We start from the raw sequence: 18,595 nt of genomic DNA on the forward strand, positions 1-18,595 counted from the left end.
GGGATGGTCTTTCCTTTCACAGAGATGGATAAATATATCCTCAGCAGGGATCCTCCTCTGAAACTTATTAAACTATGTGAGCTTGAAAAAAAGCCCTAATAAATAACTGTAAAAAAAGGAATAAGTAAAAAAAAAAAAAAAAAAAAGGTAAAAAAATAAAAGAAAAAATCAGATATAAAATGTCCCTTCCATTAGCAGACCTTAAGGCACTTTTAGAAATGTTGAATGAATGAAGTCTCTTCCTTGCCCTATCTGGGGTAAACAAATCCATCCTGTCCTTCAGCTTGATCTTGCAGTAATGTCATAATCCCACCTTTATTACATCACTGTTGTCATGGAAATAACTGTGATTTCATAAAGTCTCCATAATGACTTTACCACAAGATCCATTAGGATGGGAAGATGGATTGTGAAGGCTAGAAAAATGCTTTCTTTAAGCAAATGCATACTGGATAATTAGCAAATGCGGCAAAGGGAAAGAATGGAAATTTGATGGAAAAAAATAAATGGATCCATCTTTAACATGGGCTATTTATGAATGTTTTCTTTGATTCGGTTTCAAATGGCACAAAGGCACTATTATAATACTCACAATCAAGTCTAAAAGTCCCATACTTCAGGGCATAGTCAGCACGTGTTGAACAAAAAGCCGGTCCCTGCCCTAGCTTCATTCCTCTTAAATCCCTCAGACTTTGAAATAAAGGGTTTGGGCTTTCACTGGTGGCCCAAGAGCCTCCCACTCTACCATGGGAGCATTCGCCTAGCCGAATGGAGGAGCGGGCTGGGCCCAGGCTGAGGATGAGGATCCTGGGGGTCATCCTGGCCAGAAAGCCTTTTAGATCTCAGCACAAACCCACTCCATCAGCTCACCTTGGAGACCCTGCCATCGTCCCACAAAAAGGTCTTTGGATTTGCCTGACCTAGGGAGCCTTCAGCAGGGAATCCCTCCAAGGCCGAAGAGGCATTTGATGCTGAGGTGTTGGGCATCTAGAGGAGGCAGATGATGGAAGTAAACCTTGGGTGAGCAGGAGCTGTTGGGAGTCAGGCTATAAAGTGGCAAAGAAACTGCTTTGGCTTGCGTCTCATGACAAGGTGTTGAAGGAAGAGGGCTGCGTTAACTCCCCAAAAGTGTTTGGAGGTGCGATACTGAAGGCAATTCCTAGCTGGAAGCCAGGCCTGCGAGTGCCCCTTCCATTGCATCCTCAAAATACAAAGTGGCGGCTACTGCCCGTTTCCCTGCAAGGAGACACAGGCAGGTGATTAAAGGCTTGATGGAATATCAGAGCTGCCTGAGTGAGAGTCTTGCATCTCCCGGCACGCCAGGCATCAAAGCGACCTTGTGCTAACAGTTAATGCATGAAGTAATTCTGACTCTGGTTTCTTCTCTCCAAGAGCGGTCTGATGCCAACGGCTTATTCCTGTGCCTTTCTGCTTCCCATAGGAGCAGATGTCCTATTGACATGTATTTATTTTTAATTTCCGGAGAAAAATAAAGTATTTGTGATGGTGAGCCACACATTGCTCGCTGAATATCCTGGCCCAGACTGATGGAGGATGCTGAAAAGACTGCAAAGAGTGCTGGCAGTGGATTTCTGCTCTGACCTGTGCAATCTCTTCTCTCCTGTCCCAGTGCCCTTGTGCCACGGTTGGCAGCACCATGTGCAGCCAGCTCCCTGGAGATGTTTGCAGCTCAGTCAGCAAGGAGGACCAGGGCGCTGGAGTTCAGAGAGGAGGCGTGGGAACACGATGTATGGGAAATGCTCAGGCACCGGACAGAAATGCTCAATTGAGTTCTGCTGGCTCAATGCTAAAACACCTTTCTGCAAGCAAAGGCCGCTCATGCTGCCATTCCCTTCAGAGCTTCAGCATCTCTCCAGCTTCTCTTTGCCAGCTACGCCTGGCCTGGGAGTAGAGATGCAGAAAAGCACTCCTGAGTTAATTGAAGTGGTCACGTCCTAGCCAGCAGCATTTCCCACATTAGCCAAATTTGATCTAAAACTAATCTCCCAGTCAAGACAAATCTCTCCTCTGCAATCCTCTTACTATATTTACATGTTGAAATCCATGGACGGTTACTGAGTTGGGCCATGATGAGACTCGTGGGCATGGCCCGTGAAGCCCCTGGCACTGCTGGCTGGAGAGGGTATGAGGCACTAGTGACACCTCCATTCCCCAAATACCTGTCCCCTCTGAAGGGCTCCAAGAAGCTGGGTAGCTGGAGCCCAGTTCAGATACTTAAAGTAGTCTTTACTTTACTACAGCTGATGATCTGACTGTTCCTCCTGGTATGTGAAAAATATCAGCTCAGGAAAAAAAAAACCCCTGGTAGGACTTGATACAAATACATGATGATCAGCGAACGTTATCTTGTTAATTGGAGGGTCTTACCTAATTTTAATTGCCAGCATTGTTACTGACTGCTGTCAAATCCATGACAGATGCATAACGTGAGTTGGCTTTGAGAAATAACAACTTTTTGTGATTAATTATTGCTGCTGGTCACGTGCAGTCTCTAATGATCTCCTGGGATATTTGGCTGGAGCTGGAGGAGAAGGTATTAGCCACTTGTCCTGGCTGGGCTCCAGCTTTGACTGTGCCGATTGGCCAGACAAAATTCATACAATGCCGTCAGCCACCCATCATGATGTTCCTCACTTCATTCTGGCAGTGACAGAGCAGGGCAATGTGTGGTCTGAAACATCTGTTGCAGTTCATAAAACCAGCGCGCTATGGGGGGGCAGATTATTCCTCTTCTGCCAAACGTGTAGTCAGGTGGGTGACCATTGCTGCTAACAGGGCATGGAAGAGCTTGGCACAGCCGAAATGGGAACCACCTTGCCCCTTCCTGAGTAAATACCTGAGCCACCTATAAAGCAGCTCATGGACACATCCCAAGTTGCCTTAAAAGGCTTTGCTGGAAAGCAGCAATATCTCAGTGCTGACTCACCGTCAGCTCCACCGTCTGTGGACCAAGGACGGTGGCCACATCCTGGCATGCAAACCCCAGCCCTGCTTCCACTTTTTCATTCCTCCTGCAGGCTGCTGAGGTCGTTTTTGGGCTCATGACAGTGGGGCTGTGGAGCTGCAGTGCACAACATCTTGGCTTCCAAGCACGCTCGCCAGCTATGGCGGTCAAGAAAGCAGGTTGGGTGGGGTTTTTTCCAGGCTTTGGGTCTGAGTTTGGAAATAGGGTGCCAGTGAAGAAAGTAACTTGTGTTTTCATTTCTTCAGTTAAAAAAAATTGTTTAGGGTTTAAAAAAAAAAAATCAACGGAAACCAGAGATTGAGCTATGCTTTTGGGGTAAAATGAAGCATTTCCATTCAACTTGAAATGAATTTGTTGCCCTCCAAACCATTGGTTTGGGGTGGGGGGTTCAGTTGGACCGGTGAACCGGGAGACCTATTACTCACACTCCTCTGCTAATGAGGTCCTGTGGTCTGAAGAATGGGTACTATATTGACACCTCACTCCCTTTTTGTGTCTGATCCAAGCTCTGCGGAAGTCAGTGGGAAAAAAAATGCTTTAATAGGAGTCGGACCAAGCTTCTGATGCCATGTTTTGTTTGGGCCTGGTTGAAGGACATGGGGATCCTTTAGGATGCATTATGAATAGAGTCCTGTTTTGATAAACAGTGCCATCTTTTTACTTTCCTGAAGTATATTCTTAGGCAGCTCTCAAATAACACCGATTTATTCAGGTAGGCTGCTCAGGGCTGCAAGTTCTGCCTATTTATTATGAGGATTTTTTCAGCTTTAAACATACACCACTTTTGATGAGGTCTGTAAGGAATGCTACTTTTGCAAACGTGGTGGTGTCTCATATAATAGCCAAGTAGCAGCAGGGCAAGACATAGCCTATCTTCTTGGCTGCCCATGCTGTTCAGAAGAAGAAATCCTTCCACCGTGAGAGGAGTCCCTGCACCATCAAGTGCTCATGTCGCTTGTTTACATACTCGCTCATCTTACTAGAGGTAAGAAATAAGCCTTTTGGCAAATCACTAGAGATTTAAGAGTTGCTCCCTGCCAGGGCTGGGGTTGAAAAATGTTTTAAACCAGCTTCTGATCTTCAACTTACCCCGCTGTTCTCACTTTGGAGCAGCTAATCACTTGCAAGACGAATACCTTATCTACCACCCGCAGATGAGTTGCAAACTTGCCCCTATAGACAGGATATCTCCGAAGAGGGATCAGAACATGCCTGTACTGCTGTCCTAGTGCCGTATTTCTGTGATAGCTTCACAACACTGGCGGTGTTCAATAATGCTCTCTCCGCTGAGAACAGACAGGTATTGCTTCTTCATGGCTCCCGTGGATGCAGCTCAGCTCAGCTGTTGTCTGCTTTCTGCCCGTGCTTAAATGGACGTGAACCATGCAATTTGCAAAACACCCCTTAGAAAGAAGTAAAATATTCCTGGCATAGGGAGCGATAAGGTGTCCAAGAGTCGCTATCTGTTTTTCTTAGGTACACAGCCATCTTCACACTCCTCAGTGCCTCCATAAAGGACACCCTAGGTCACACGGAATTCAAAAAAGAGTGTGGCTGGAGAAGAGAGAAAGTGGACAATTTTTTTTTCCATAGGAGGAAGTTAGGAAATGTTCAACTTGTCTTTTTTCCAACTGAAAGCATCCAGCTGCTGCCATGATTTTTGCTATTAAAGCCTCTCTTCTAGGTAAGGGAAACAACTGATACTCCTGCAACTGACCCCCCTCCGCGTCCCCCTCCTCACCTGAACGGAGGAGATACCTGGCTCAGCGTTAACCTTCACCTGCCAAAGATGTACATCTGCAAATGCACTCGTGTATCAGCCTTTCAGGATGATGGGGCTAGTTTGCCATGATGTTGTACTTCTATTTGCCCTGTTCTTTGGTTTTCCAAGGAGTGTTTCTGCAGCGCTGGAGCCCTACATCTGCTCTGAGCAGATGCAATCAACCCCCTGTCTTGCCCCGTATGGTGACTGCAAATGGAAGGAGGAGATCAGGGACATTTCAAGTGCAGATCCCAGCCTGCGCAGCAAATACGCCAGGCAGGGGGTCAGCCTCATGGATCTGAACAGCCACTTCTGACCTAAACCTCAGGCCGGGCTGCGAAACCAGCTGAGACTTGTTCCTACAGCACCGCAGGCTCGAAAATCAAAGCTGAGCTCCAGGGGGAATATAGGCTGCCTTCGGAGAGTCAAGAGGAGCCTGACTAGCTGGTAGATCTGATTAGCCCGGCACGCTGCCGAGCCTCCCACCCTGCCATCGCCGGCGGGGAAGAGCGTGGGATCCCTCCATCCCTTAACTCGCCACCCTCCCGCCACTCCAGCGTGAGTCTAATCACCGCCTCGGCACAGGCGCAGCCGCTCGAGAAGCACCCACCCGCCTCGATTTACGCCGGCGGAAGGGCGAGGAGGAAGCGATGGGCTTGATTTTTCCTCTGCCGCTTCTCTGCAGAGGGATGGCTCCGGGTCTGAAAAGCTCAAGAGCTTTCTTCATGGCTGGGCTGGGCTGTTCCTGCTGGGCTTTGGAGGCATCGGAGCCGTTCGGAGTGCAATCTTTTCCTCCTTTAATTTTCTATTTTCATTTCGTCACCGTGTTCAGGACTGAGTGGTAACAAGCAGGTTCCCAAATAACCTCGTCTTCAGCAACAGCATTGCTTTTCCACTGCAATGGAGAAGAGAAGGCAGTATTTCTAGCATAGGTTTTTCCCACGTGTGGCTTGCATGCCCCTGTGGGAGCTGTGGACTGTTTCTAGGGGTCTGGGGAGGGGGACTGAGCAAAGCGAGCCCGTTGCCAACAGGTCTGAATTCACCCCGCGGGGTTCACAGCCCCACTGGAAAATCCGTAAAGCTCCACAAATCAAAAGGTTGAAAAATCCCTGGCCTGGAGTCCTGAGTGCTGTAAAAAGGCCTGGGGATACACAGCCAGTGATTTGTGTGAAGGAGGATTTCTCTGAGAAATAAGGCTTCAGACAAACTTACAGAAGTGGAAGTGCGGCTTAACAGCAGAGCTGGGTTCATTTGTCAAGCCCCTTTCTGCTTCTGTACTTAGGAGAGTGAAATAATAATTGGGAGCAAAGCTTAGGTTAATCTACGCTGAGAACATGATATTCAGTAGCTTTATTAAAAGAAGGGGTGTGGGGGGAAGCACGGGGCTTCTTCGGCTCATTTTATTTTTCAGCTTCATCTTTGATGCTCGCTGGCGTTGGAAAATAACCCTCTTCTTGACTGACGGAAGCATTGTGTGAGGAAGAAATCTCAGCTGGAGAAGATGGAGAAGTCGTTCCCTTTCAGACCGGCCTCCTAATTGTGAAAGTGCCGTTAGACAGCTTTTGAAATAAGCCTCCTAGGTGCGAAAGCTCCTTTCCCTTTGTAGGCTGAAAAGGCCAGCGTGGCATTTGCAAAGCCCTGGAGAGCATTGTCGGTGTGAAATTTCCCTCTGTCCCCTTTCTAAATCCAGCTCCCTGCCAAGCTGTCCCCGAGCATCTTGGGTTTCCTTCCCACTGCAAGCCACGAGAAACCTGGCTTCTCTCTCTTGTTTTCTCTCACGGCCGGCTGCTTATTCCAGCACAGATCTCCACTGAACCCAGCGGTGGCTTTTCCACTGGTTTGGCCCATATGACCAACCTCGCATGGTCCAGGATGCTTTGCCGGGTCACCGTTCGCCCAGGAGGGAAAATAAATGCCAGTGTCTTCCAAGTCAGGTTACTTTATTAAACTAGAAGTTGAAGGGAATATAGCAGAAGAGGAAGGCAGGCTGGGGGGAGGGAAGAAATCCCCTTCCCCTCCCCTTCCCCCGAGCCGGGTAGCTAGATCCCGTCCCTTGTAAGCCCAGCTTGCTGGGAGGTTGGGCTGCGCTTGCACCAAGCTGATGAAGGGCTTTTCAGGCGTTAGGTAATGGCTCGGGATGTCCCTGGGACCCCTTGAAGGAATTATAGGGCCATAACTCACAGCTGCTGCTATCTGAATCTCCATACATATGAGCGCCTGTCAGGAATTTATTACTAATGTTTTTATACCAGCCTTTATAATACATAAAGAAAGACTCCAGCTGCCTCTAGTGACCTTTTAATCACCTAGGGATGGATTCAGCTAAAAGCCCTACACCTGAGGTGACAAACACCCAGCCCATTGGTTGGAGCCACTTTGCTTGATGTATTTATGTGAGCTGCATGGCTTATTCTATAGCATCTCACCTTGCATAGAAAGAAAAAAATGGCTTTCTATCTTTTATGACTGTAAAGATAAGCCTTTCTGGAGCGTAACTGGTGCAGCAATGTCTTTCCTCAGTCAGCTCAGAAAGCAAGCAGTCGTGGTTCATTTAAAGCATCTCGGGTAGGTACTTGGGTATCGTGTTTGCTAGTTGGTGGGAGGGCAGAGCATGAAGGCAGGCAGGCTGCCTGCAATAATGGTGCTGGGGCTGAGTTTTCTCTTCTGCACAGCTAGGGAGAATCCTTTTGGTTGTATCGGTTAACTATGTTATAAAAGGAATGGAGAGGGGTCAGTCCATTCAGGATGAATGCTTCTGTTTTAGCAGCACTGTTTTCCAATGTGGTTAATGGCAAGGGTTAAATTTCTTTGCAGGTTTTCAGAGGAGACCCTGCAGGTCTCCAAAATTGAGGCAGACCAAATTACGATGCTCTAACAGATGCCCAGACTACAACGGCTCAGATCTGCCTTGCTGAAAAATGCCCAGGATCAGTCAAAACAACGGAGTTGTAGCAGTTTGCTCCAGATAAGTGGCTTAAGAGCCTCAAATTTCTGTTCTCGTTGTTACAGCAGGGAAATGCAGCTTTCCTTACCAGGTTGCCTGAAAGTGTAAAGAACAGAAGTAGAAAGGAGATAAGCAAGAGCATGGTGCTCTAGAAGCCAAATAAGTATCTCGGCTTCTTCCAGTTGTTGAGACTCTCTATGAGCATACAGAGAGATAAGAGCATAGGAGGTCCTGAGGTGGTCTCCTGTTTTGGAAAAGGGGGGGAGGGAAAAAAAAAAAAAAAGGTTTGCTGGAGTCCCACATTCACTGGAAGAATAAACTTTCAATTTTTTTGGTGCTCTCTTCCCAAATTCCCACTTGCTGAAGAGACAAATGCTTTGTGTTAGTGGAAAGTTAGGCTTCTTTCCTGGAAAAGATGGGGATGTCGAAAAGGATAAATGGGATGGAAATGGGACAAAAAGAGCAAGCTGCTGGGCAATGATGACCCTAAAACTTTCCTAGTGTGATTACACAGCTAGTCCATCAATACTTTTAAACTTGCTGTTGCCCACCCAAGGTGCAAAGTAGTGTGTAACAACAGTGGTACATCCAGATGGGAACTGGTACTCCCACTTCATGTGACTAAGTGAAATCAGTTTAGCGAAGGCCTCCTTCTTGCCCAGGAAGGACTTCCTATGTGGATTCACCAGTTACTGCTCCTCACCTGGGTTTACCACTCGTGTATTTTAGAAACTAAAGCAAGTTCTGCCATGCAGTTAGTAGGGTTGAATTGTCAAACAACTTTGTGCGGCATCTTCTAGAAATCTGAATTGTTAGTGGGCTCCAACAGTGATAAGACAATTCAAAGAAAGGGTCCATCATGGGATATTGAACACAGAAACTGAAATATAGCCTTTAGCTCAGAGTATGGAAAGAGCAGACTGCCCGGGAGGGTGGGTTTAAGGGAATAATGCTCTTTTCTTGCTGTATTTTTGTTTTCTTTCCCAAGATTTCTGCTGATGAGCACAGCTTGGGGAGGAGGTGGGTTGGATATTCCTTGGGTACGGCATCGAGCAGCCGCACTGATGTTCCTATGGCGTGTGCATATCGTGACAGTATCACCACCAAGATATGTAAATCCCTATGATGTGTTGGCTCACAAAGTTGTTCTTGCTTGACCATACCCTGTTTTTTCACTGTAAAGCCAATGGTTTTACAGGGCCACACAGAGAGCTATGTCTGCAAGCTGACAGCAGAGAAGGGTCCTCCACTGACCCTTTTTGCTAGCATCTCTAGGAAGTCCAGCCAGATTTCTCATGTAAAGCCTCCCCATAGATTTTCTCTTCCATCAGACGTAGCAACAGCTCCTGGGAGTTTCTGGAGAGCTTCCTGCTCAGCTGAGAGCCAGGTTAAACTCAGTTTTCCCGGGAAATGTCTCTTGATGTATTTTACAGTTTAATATTTGTCCTCTGTGAAGCATCTTCCTTTCATGCTAAATGCACGCCTATTATATGCATGGTTTATTTTCAAATTCCTAGAGGAGGCTGGAGGCTCAGGCTGTCTATAGCACAGAGGAATGCATCTCTCCAGCACATCTCAAGCAAGGAAGCTCCCAACTTTAAGTGACTTTCAACCTAGCACCTTGGGAGCTGGGTTTTCCCAGCTGGGTTTCCTCCATGCATCCTGGAGGACTCGGCTAGAGGCTATGTGTGCAGGCTTCTCCCAGATACAGGCTACAAGCATTAGCAAGTTCAAGGCCAGAAAAACATTTTGGAAGGGCAATGTGTTGTTTTTTTTTTCATTTGCTGGGGAAAGCATTTATCTCTGGATTTGTAGAAGTGACCTCCTGCAGTCACTCTGCAGATTTAGGAATCTTATCCCACTGGCAGTAATTTTTACCAAGTTGTAAGAGCTTGATTTTTCCACTCTAAAGCTTGGCTTATTATATACACTTGTCATCAGCTCTGGGTTCCTGCTAAAAGAAGGAGAAAAAAAAAACAAAAAAAACAACCAACCAAACCTACCCAGTAGGTCCTAGATTTTTACTTTGCCAATAATAGTTTGGGATGGACTTTGGATTTTAGCAAAAAGCTTCTCCAGTCCTCCTGAATTTCAGTGCAAGCTGTATTCCCAGCCTCCCTCACTTCCTGCCGATACCCCAACACTCAACCAGGGTTTTCGTTCGGTTTGTTCTGAAGACAGGGCATTTTGCAGGTTACCCATTGGGATGTATAAGTGGACGTAGACGGTGCTGAGAAGCTGGTGGTCCTGCCTGCAGTCCCGTGCTTCTTGCAGCATCCACAGAAGGGTTTGCAGGATTGAGGCGTGCTCGTGCTGCCGCAGCTCTCCACGCACAGCAGGCGAGAGAGGCAGCACGTAGTCGTTCATCATTTTGATCAAGCCTCCTGCCGGGAGCAGTGCGAGTTTCAAACGCTAAATTAAATGAACCAGTGATGTTGTTGTTTCAAAAACAACTGGCCACAGTGACTGGTGTTGACATGCATCCTAACAGCTGAGGGGTCCCCAAGGAATAAAGAAGAAGGAAGGGAGAGATGGAGAAAGTATGAAAGTACATCACTGGAAAGCAAATCTGATCTTGGAAGAGTATGAAGAAGAAGGACCTTTACTCCTTTAATAAAACTTCAGTGTGAGTAGCCACCTGCTGAGAGAGGATCCATTTCAAAACAACATCTCGTACAGAACAAGCTCTTCGGCTCACTTTGCTGGAGAAATGCCTTTTGCTGTGGTGGTGTTTGCATTGCTGAATTTTATTCTTTGGGTACTGACAGCATCTGAAACCAGAAGGGGGAAAATGGGAGTTAATTTGAAAACATCAGTCCCTGTTTCCATGCTCCCAATTTTCTCTTGACAAGAATCTGACCATGTGGAATTGATAATCTCCTCTTTTCCTGTGAAAACTGAAAAGCCCAGAAAAAGCTCCCGGGAGAAAAGATAGGTACAAGATCATGGTGGGAAGCTCTTCTCACCCCGAGCTGGTAGGCAGTGGAGATCAGGGCATCGGTAGGGCATCGGTTTGGCATCCAGGTGGCCCAAGCAACAGCATTCCCAGTGCGAACCAGTCCTGACCGCGATAGACTCGCGGGAAAGTGCAGGGCAGGTTGCTTTCCCTCGCCGCTCATTTGGGGCTTGCAAGATAAATGTTGGATTTGAATGACTAGACTGTGGGCAGGCAGTGCAGAAAATCAATTAAAATACCAAGCGGCTTAGAAACAGGAGCTTTAATTACTCCACAGACAGGTCTTAAAGGGGAAAGAAGCCATCCCCCCTGAGTAAGACCTCCTCTACCCGTGTGCTTTTTATCCCAGGGGTTTCGGGACATCTCTCCGGCACGTTGTCTGCGCATCAAGAATAGGTGGCCAGATCTCCTTTGTGCTGAGCAAAGTACGGGCACAGGGCTTGCATCTTGTTTTGTGGCGTGTGAGCTTAGTCACCTCGGGACGTCGGCGGTGCGGGCTCCCTGCCGCGCAGGTTGTAGGGGTCCGATGGTGGCTGGGCTTTAGCAGCTGGGTTGCAGCGAGGGATAAAACTGCCCGGTAGGCAGTGTGGCCGATCTCTGTGACTAAGGCTTAGGCTTTTCATCTGGAGTAAAGGCGGCTCTCCGCAGGACCTGCGGCTCAGCAAGCACTTTGTTTATCAGTGGATTGGGTCGGCAAGCCTGCGAGACAAAAGATGCCCTTGTGCACGCAGACTTGCTGACAAAGTGATGGCCATTAGAGGAAAAAAATCATATTTTTTTTCTCAGGGAACACCAGGCTGTAGAGCCTGTTTATCCTGTCTGCCTGTTTATTTGCTTTCTGCTGACTTACCGTAATATATCCAACATGGGCCTTCAGCGATCACAGGAACCACAGGGATTTCAGCGGGTCTTTAGTGGCAGCGACTGGCCCACGGTGGCCCATCTCCTCCCTCTTCAAAGCAGCCCAACGCCGTTCGCTGTGCCGTTGCACAACCGAACCAGCATGTTAATAATACCCCGAGCGTGGAAAGTATAGAACAAAACAAAGCATTGATGAAACTCTTGCAGGCTTTCCGGATGCCTGTCCACATCAATGTCCTGCTGGGAAGTACACAGAGTGAAATAAGGCTTAGTGGGAGCCAGCCAGGGAACGGTCTGCACTTCTCCTCTCTTTTCCCAGCTTGGTGGAAGAGTCTCGGGACACAAGGTTGCTCCGCAGGACGTGCTGCTGGCTGCCAAGAGAACGAAGGAGCCTGGTTTTATTTTTATGTAACTTTGGGGGCGGAAAGGAAAGAAAAGACAAGCCTCGCTTTATGATCTGCATCAAAAGTTTGGACGCACAAACTTTCAGCTCTTCTTTCTCACTGCCTGCAACAAGCAATTCCAACTCTTCCTGGGGCTTGCTGCTCAACTGTCATTCCCCCACCTCAAAAGGAGACAGGAGGATTTGGGGTTTAAACTCCTCATCTAAAAGAAAATAACAATAATAAAAAAGGAATCTGCCTGGAAAGAACAGAGGAGACTTCTGCTTTCCTACAGGGAGGAAGAGATTTAAAAACATTCCCTGTTGACAGAGAGATGAGTTATTGCAATCCCTGAGCAGCCTGGATGGGGCAGAGCTAAAAGCCTGCTCTGTGCAATGGGGGAGTTATTGGGGGTCTGGCAGAAGGGGGCTCACACCATTGACTGCTGCTTTTTGGTGGGGCCGTGCTCCTGGCCCAGTTTGCAGCAATACTGCTCCCGGGTCTCGGGTAGCTCAGTGTGTTTGCACCCTGGTCCGTGCTGTCTTGGTAGGTTATTTCTAGTGGGTGATGGAGCCAGAATGGGGGAGCTGGAAGGGACACACGCTCTTGTCTGCTGAGCACTGTGCTGCCAGCTCTTGCTGTTCTTGAGAGAGTCTTGCAGCATCTGGTGTTGTTTCCTGCTATTAGCTGCATGGCTATGTGATGTTCTCTGCTTTCGCTTTTCCTTTCTAAAGAAAGTTTCCAGGCTGGAGGCTGCCAAAAACATCTTGAAGGCAAAGGCCTGAGCTTACCCAAGGGCTTAGGAACAGGAAGGAAGAGCAGTGAGAATCCATCACTGCAAAGCTCTTCTTCCTGGGGAGGGGGGAAGGACCAAATGCTCCTTCTGGATCTTTGGGCCAGAGCTGGTGCTGCCTTGGGATAAGGGGGACAGGACAGGGTTCCCTCCTGAGTCTCTTCCGCGTCTGCATCGGGGACTTGAGGTGCACCATACCTGGAGCAACCCCACGCTCCTGACCGGTGTGTCCAGCTCTCTTGCAGCTGAGACGTTTCGAGGGTGTCACTTGGGCACCAAGCAGCCACGTGCCATAGCCTTGTCCCTTATCCAGGGTCAAGCCGCTTCGGGCTGCTCCCAGTGCCACAGGGACTGGCTGTTCAGCGCCCAGGACATGCAGCCCCATCTGAGCGCGGCTGTGTTGCGTAAACACCAGCTAACAAAGCTTCCCCCATGCTGAAGCCAAGAGATGACATTGCAGAAACAGTCTAGGTCAAAATAAATTGCTTTCTGGCATTCTGAGATTATTTAAACCCTTCCATTTCCCAGGACGAAAGGGAACAAAGGCTCTTGCCTGCTCAGGGAAGAGCCTGGAATACCATTTCTGTGAGCCACAAGAGCTTATTAGGGGCGAGGGTAAACAAAGAGATTTGGGGTTAATTTACTCAGGATGGGGAGGAGGGAAGAACAGGATGCTGTTTTTTAAAGCCTGCCACTTCTGTCAATAGCAGCAGGTTGCTGGTTTGGGTTGTCGCAGGCAGCAGTGTCTTTTCAGTGTATTGACTGGCAGCCCTGGGTGGTTTCTCTAACGGCACATTGATTTTACATGGACTCTCTTCCAGCTCAGCAGCTGCCCAGTTGATTAAAGCGGTGGCAGTGCTACCGTGTCACTTCTGATGGAGCGAAGGGGGCTCTGAGTCAGCCCCAGCTGCCCGGGGAGGGGCTTTTTTCCCTGCATGGGGAGCCCTGTGGCCTTTTTCCACTCAAAGTCTGTACTCTTGCTGTATTCCCCCGCTCACCCTCCCATCACATCTTCCTCCGCTCCCGCCGTCTGTTCGGCAGCAGATGCTGGCGCATCTTCGGAGATGGAGGACGCCGGGTGTCTTCAGTGCAGAGCAGAGCTGGCAGGCTCCGAGTCCGTCGGCAAATCCCCGTCCTGGGTGAATACAGCTGTTGGCAGCAGGCGGGAGCTGTTGGGACCGCTGATGGTGGGACCAGTCTCGGCTCCCGGTGCTGATCCCCATCCTCAGCACACAGGGATGTTCTCCTGAGGCGGTAGCTCTTGCTGAGGTACAAAACCGTACAGAACCAGCAACTAGTAAACGTAGGTGTGGATTAAAAAAATTTTAAAAGCTATTTCTTTCCTTAGTAAGTGGGTTTAGTGACCTCATGTTGAAGTTCTTTTGCTATGGGAATGTCTCCTCTGGGTTAGATGTGCATGGCAAAGAAAAGGCTTTTCCAGGGCAGCGTGCTGAGCCTCCATAGCTTGGGATTTTCTCTAAAGTTTCATAAGATCCTCATTTTTTTCATGCCCCTGGAGCCAGGTCACTGAGAAGCTTTCTAGTCCTTGTTCTAGCACAGACAAGCTTGCTCTAACAGGTTTGGAAATGGGAGGGACATACAGAGAGAAAACCAAATTTATTTATTTTTTCTTTTTTTAAATCTTATGGGTTTGAAATTCTTGAAAATTGGCCATAGTGGAAACCTTTCTTTCCAAAAGGCATGTAGTTCCACATTAATCCTGTACATGGAGAGCCATGGCATGAAGGGAGAATTCCTTGCTCTGAGCTTTCAAGCTGGGGACTGAATAATAAAATCCCTCTTCCCTTCCCCTCAACCTCACTTTAGTGAGTGCTTTTCTCCTGCTTGGGAAAGAAAGGAGATAGGTCTGTAGCCTAAAGGTAAATCTTTATGTCTCTTAGCAAAATCAGTTCCTGCCGGAGTCCTGTCAAGAGCAGCTTGGAGGGTGTTTGTATCTGCTGGAGCGGGGCAGGCCTGGCTTTCCCTCTGGAAGGAAACCTCTGACTTTCAAAGGAAATTATCAATCTCATCTGAATGCAAAACTGAGAGCACTTTGATTTATCCATGGAAATATCTTGTTTTAGCAAAGAAAAATCTAAAACCTTTCCTTTTCTCCAACTCCCCACCCAAATTGTAATAGCACAGCAGATTTGCCATTTGGTCCAGTGTCTCCCAGCTGCCCGTGGGACTCCTTGGAAGGAAAGGCCGTGCTTCCTACCTTATGGTATAGACCTGTGAATACCCATGTACCTTGGTTTAAGAGTAAGCGCCTGCAGCTTCCCCCTCCTCTATGGCAGAGCTGTATCCTGCATGGCAGGAGCATCGTGGACCAGGCGTCTGGGTTGCCTGGTTCCTTGCCAGGTGAGTTGGCAAGAAACTGCACATCATTCCTTTAAATCCTCCATGGGGTTTGATGGATGTTTGCTGCTCAAAACGTTTTGGTTCTGTTTAATTGTCAGGTTTTGATGAACAGCCCCTTGGGTAGGAGGTTCCCACCTTCCACTAGAGAATTTCCAAGGTTGGCAGAAGCTGTAGGGGATATTTGGGAACAATCTCTTGAGTTTTCTATTCCTGAATTTTGCATTTGGAGCGAATACTTCCATGTGGGCTGAACCTTAAAAGGATCATCGCTTGGTTATCATCATCTAATAGTAAAACTTGGCTCTCCCCATCCTCCACCTCGGGTGGATGAAAACCACGTTAAAAGCAACCCCTTCTTTTTGTTTGTCAGTGCATGAAAACAAAAACCTGCTGGGGGACTGAAGTTGAAAGTCACCTCTCTGGGCAGATTCAGAGCTTCCAGAGAGAATCCCAGTTCTCATCCAAAACTAATAGAGAGAAAATTTCCCTAGGAAATATCAGAATGGGCCAGAGAGCATTAAACTGGAACTCTACGCCAATTAATAGTCATATAATTACAACACGTCCCCTCCTACTTGCTGCTGACTTCCCCATGTAATTTTCTTTTAATTTTTGCTTAATAGGCACGCATGAAAGATTAGTTACTTGGTGCGCTGCTTGCATTTGATATGTAGTAGGCTCAACAGTAAGGAAGACTTAGATGTGCTTCATCCATCCTGGGCCAGCCCAAGCTACAGCAGAGTAGCCTGCCAGAGCAAGGAGCGTGCTGGAGGGACTGATGCTGCTTCTCAGCTCTTCAGGGGATGGAGAAGCTTAAGAAAAGTGGAAGAAAAAAATGTCAAGGCTGGACAGGAAAGGCAAAATGGTGAGTAGAGCTGCTTGAAGGCTTGCAACAGGACCATGGCTTTTGCTTGCTCTTCCCCCAGCCCCTTAATCTGCTCTGGTTTGGGTCTGTTGTAGCACCCAGCACCTTCTGTTCTTGCTCATTTTCCCATGTGAAAACGCAAAAATGGCATCTTCTCTATCACCCAGAAGAGTCCCCTTCTCCCTTGCAGAGGGAAGAGTCCTTCCATGCCAGCCCTGATGTAAAAGGCAGAGAAACTTCCCCCAGCCACACTCTGCTCTACCAATTCCAAGGAGAAAAAAAAAAAAAAAGGTCAGAATTGGAGATTTTTCACAAGTATTAAATTAAAACTGTGCGTAGGGTCTGTTTTGGTTCCCGGGCATGAACATCATATCAACTCTCCACTCTGCCCGCTGTCTGATAACAGCAGTACCCACCGGCTAGGCTCAGCCTGTGGTATGATATGCAAAAAAAAGAGGGAAAGAAATAAAAAGCAGCAGCCTCGTGTAGCCTGGTAAATGTAATTTCAGGTGTCTCAGGCTCTCGTGTTACTCCTGTTCCCTGGCTCCCAGGTAATTAATTCTGCAGAAGGAAAAACCCAAATGTCTGACTGAGTCGTGTTACCCTGGAAGTGGCGGGCTGTGGGAGCTGGAAGCTGCTCGGGCTGTGTGCTTAGCAAGCACACCTGTATTTCTCGATGGGTCCTGCACGGGGAACAGCGTGATTTGACCTAGAGGAGGTGACGATGCTCAACCGGAGACCCAGAGCAAGGCTGCGGAGACGTGTGGGGGACCGAGGGTAGGTGAGAGCCCCTTTTGGGGACATCCCGTGAGGCTGGGTGGAAATGGGGCTTTGCAGATGGTGTCTCCTCATTAACTCTCCCTGCACAGCACAGGGAGGTTTGTCGGGTGCTCAGCCCCTTGAATATGCAGGTCCCAAGCCCAGCGTGAGCCACACCATGTAGGTTTGTGCAGCCCCTTTTCCTGGCTCCTGCTGCAGCCTGCCGCTCGGCAGGGTTTAATGCCTCGCAGGGTTTAATGCCTCGCAGGGTTTGCACACAAACCACCTGAAGAAGCTTCTTCTTGGCCGCGGCACCCTTTGCAGGGCCTCTCCCTGATGCACTTGTGAGGTAATTAGATAACTGCCGCCAACAAATACGGGCATTTAATAAGTATGCTAATTGGTATTGACCAACATGTGGCAGGCACTTTGTCACGTGCCAATTAGGAGTGCCTAAGAACTGCCTGAGTTACAAGAGGCCGGTGATTAGACCTCTGGGTAGGGATCCGAGGAGATAGCGGCTGCTAACCTGGCTGTGCCGGCACCTCGTGCCCGGGCAGGACCCTGCAGCCCTGGCAGAGAGGGAGAGCAGGGATGGGACAAGCACAGGGGTGTGCAAGGTCCTGTTTATCAATCCCATAAGCATGCAGGGGCTTGCCTGGGGTGGATTAATTTGATCGGTAGCAACCACGGATGGTGTTTTTATTTATGCCTCCAGGGGTGTAGAGGTGGGATAAACCGGTTGGATTAAAGGGACCTGCTTTTACCTGGGTACGTAAGGCAGGGCTGGGGCAGACCAAACAGGACCGTGTCTGCGGAGGAGAGAGTCCTTCGAGTTCAGCCCACATGTGGTGGCAAAGCTTGTGCTGAGCATAAAAGAGGGGGATAAATGGTCAGCCACAGCTGCTGTCCTTTCCCTGGGATGGCTCTGTGCTGGCTCTGGTACTGCAGCCTGGTTTCACCCGGTGTATCAAAAAAGTGAGAGTTAGCTCTCCCTTCCCTTTAACAGGTTTATTCCTTCATCAGACAGGCACTACAAGAAGCTTTCCTTTCCCTATTTTTTTCTTCTGTCGTATCCCCAAGAAAACTTATCTAACCAGCTCTCCTCCCCAGGTAAAAATTACAGAGGGCACATGCTGCTGGATAACCAGGCAGAACAGCCAAAAAAACCCCTTTCCCACCCATCGCAGCTGGCACCGACTGGATGCTGTGCAGTCAGTAACTCCAGCGGTCTCCCTCCGACCCATGGGTACTGCCAGCTAAAATTTCAGCCCAAACCAATAGAGTGGTAGAGCGGTTCATCCACTGAAAATTGCAGTTGCGTATCTCAGCTAGCTGCCTTCCATGCAAGCAGCACGGGGAGGAGGTCCTGAGATGCTCACGGGTGGTACCACCTCGGTGCTGGTGTTGCCCAACCCTGCTGCGTGGCCAGAGCTGCTTTCCAGGATGCCTCGCTCCTCTGCTGCCATCCACATTTGCAGGTGTTTGGCGACTGGGTGTCCATCACCCCAACATCAGTCCCGCTCCCATGCGAGCTGCTTCCCACTGTACGCCTGCAGCAGCCTCCTCGGAGCGGCTCAGATGCTCTCATTCGCCTGGATTGGTTTATTTATTGCCACCATTAATTAATTTTGTTTGGGTAGGAAGGACAAGTCCCCCGAGACTGTCTGCACGCTGGAGACCATTACTGCATTGGTGTCTGAAAGCTTCAGCGCACAAAACCCCCTCACTGCTGTCAGCCTGGCACAATTAATTAACCGGCACCATTCAGAAGCTGCAGTCCAGCATGTGTCTATTGTATAACAACGCTGGCCCTGGGACATCTTTACTTAAAGACCCACTTGGGATAAATGGGCCTCAGCTCAGAGGCACTAGCTACTGCTAAGACCCCAAAGCTACACCAAATCCACCATCTTTTCCTGAGA

At 48.6% G+C, this 18,595-nt stretch overlaps 1 long non-coding RNA gene across 3 annotated transcripts in view; it reads left to right on the forward strand.

Annotated features, from left to right (window-relative positions):
* Positions 1–18,595, forward strand: part of LOC115348293 — a 143,537-nt gene that overhangs the window by 118,624 nt on the left and 6,318 nt on the right. For 2 of the 3 annotated variants that reach the window (XR_003925787.1, XR_003925788.1), the window contains exons 11-12: positions 14,834–15,046; positions 15,670–15,911. This is a non-coding gene — a long non-coding RNA (uncharacterized LOC115348293). Of the gene's footprint in view, positions 1–14,833; positions 15,047–15,669; positions 15,912–16,462; positions 16,689–18,595 lie in introns of all 3 variants that reach the window. The other variant, XR_003925789.1, reaches the window with a different exon arrangement.

This window comes from Aquila chrysaetos, chromosome 11 (genome assembly GCF_900496995.4).
Source record: "Aquila chrysaetos chrysaetos chromosome 11, bAquChr1.4, whole genome shotgun sequence".
Classification (NCBI taxonomy): domain Eukaryota; kingdom Metazoa; phylum Chordata; class Aves; order Accipitriformes; family Accipitridae; genus Aquila; species Aquila chrysaetos.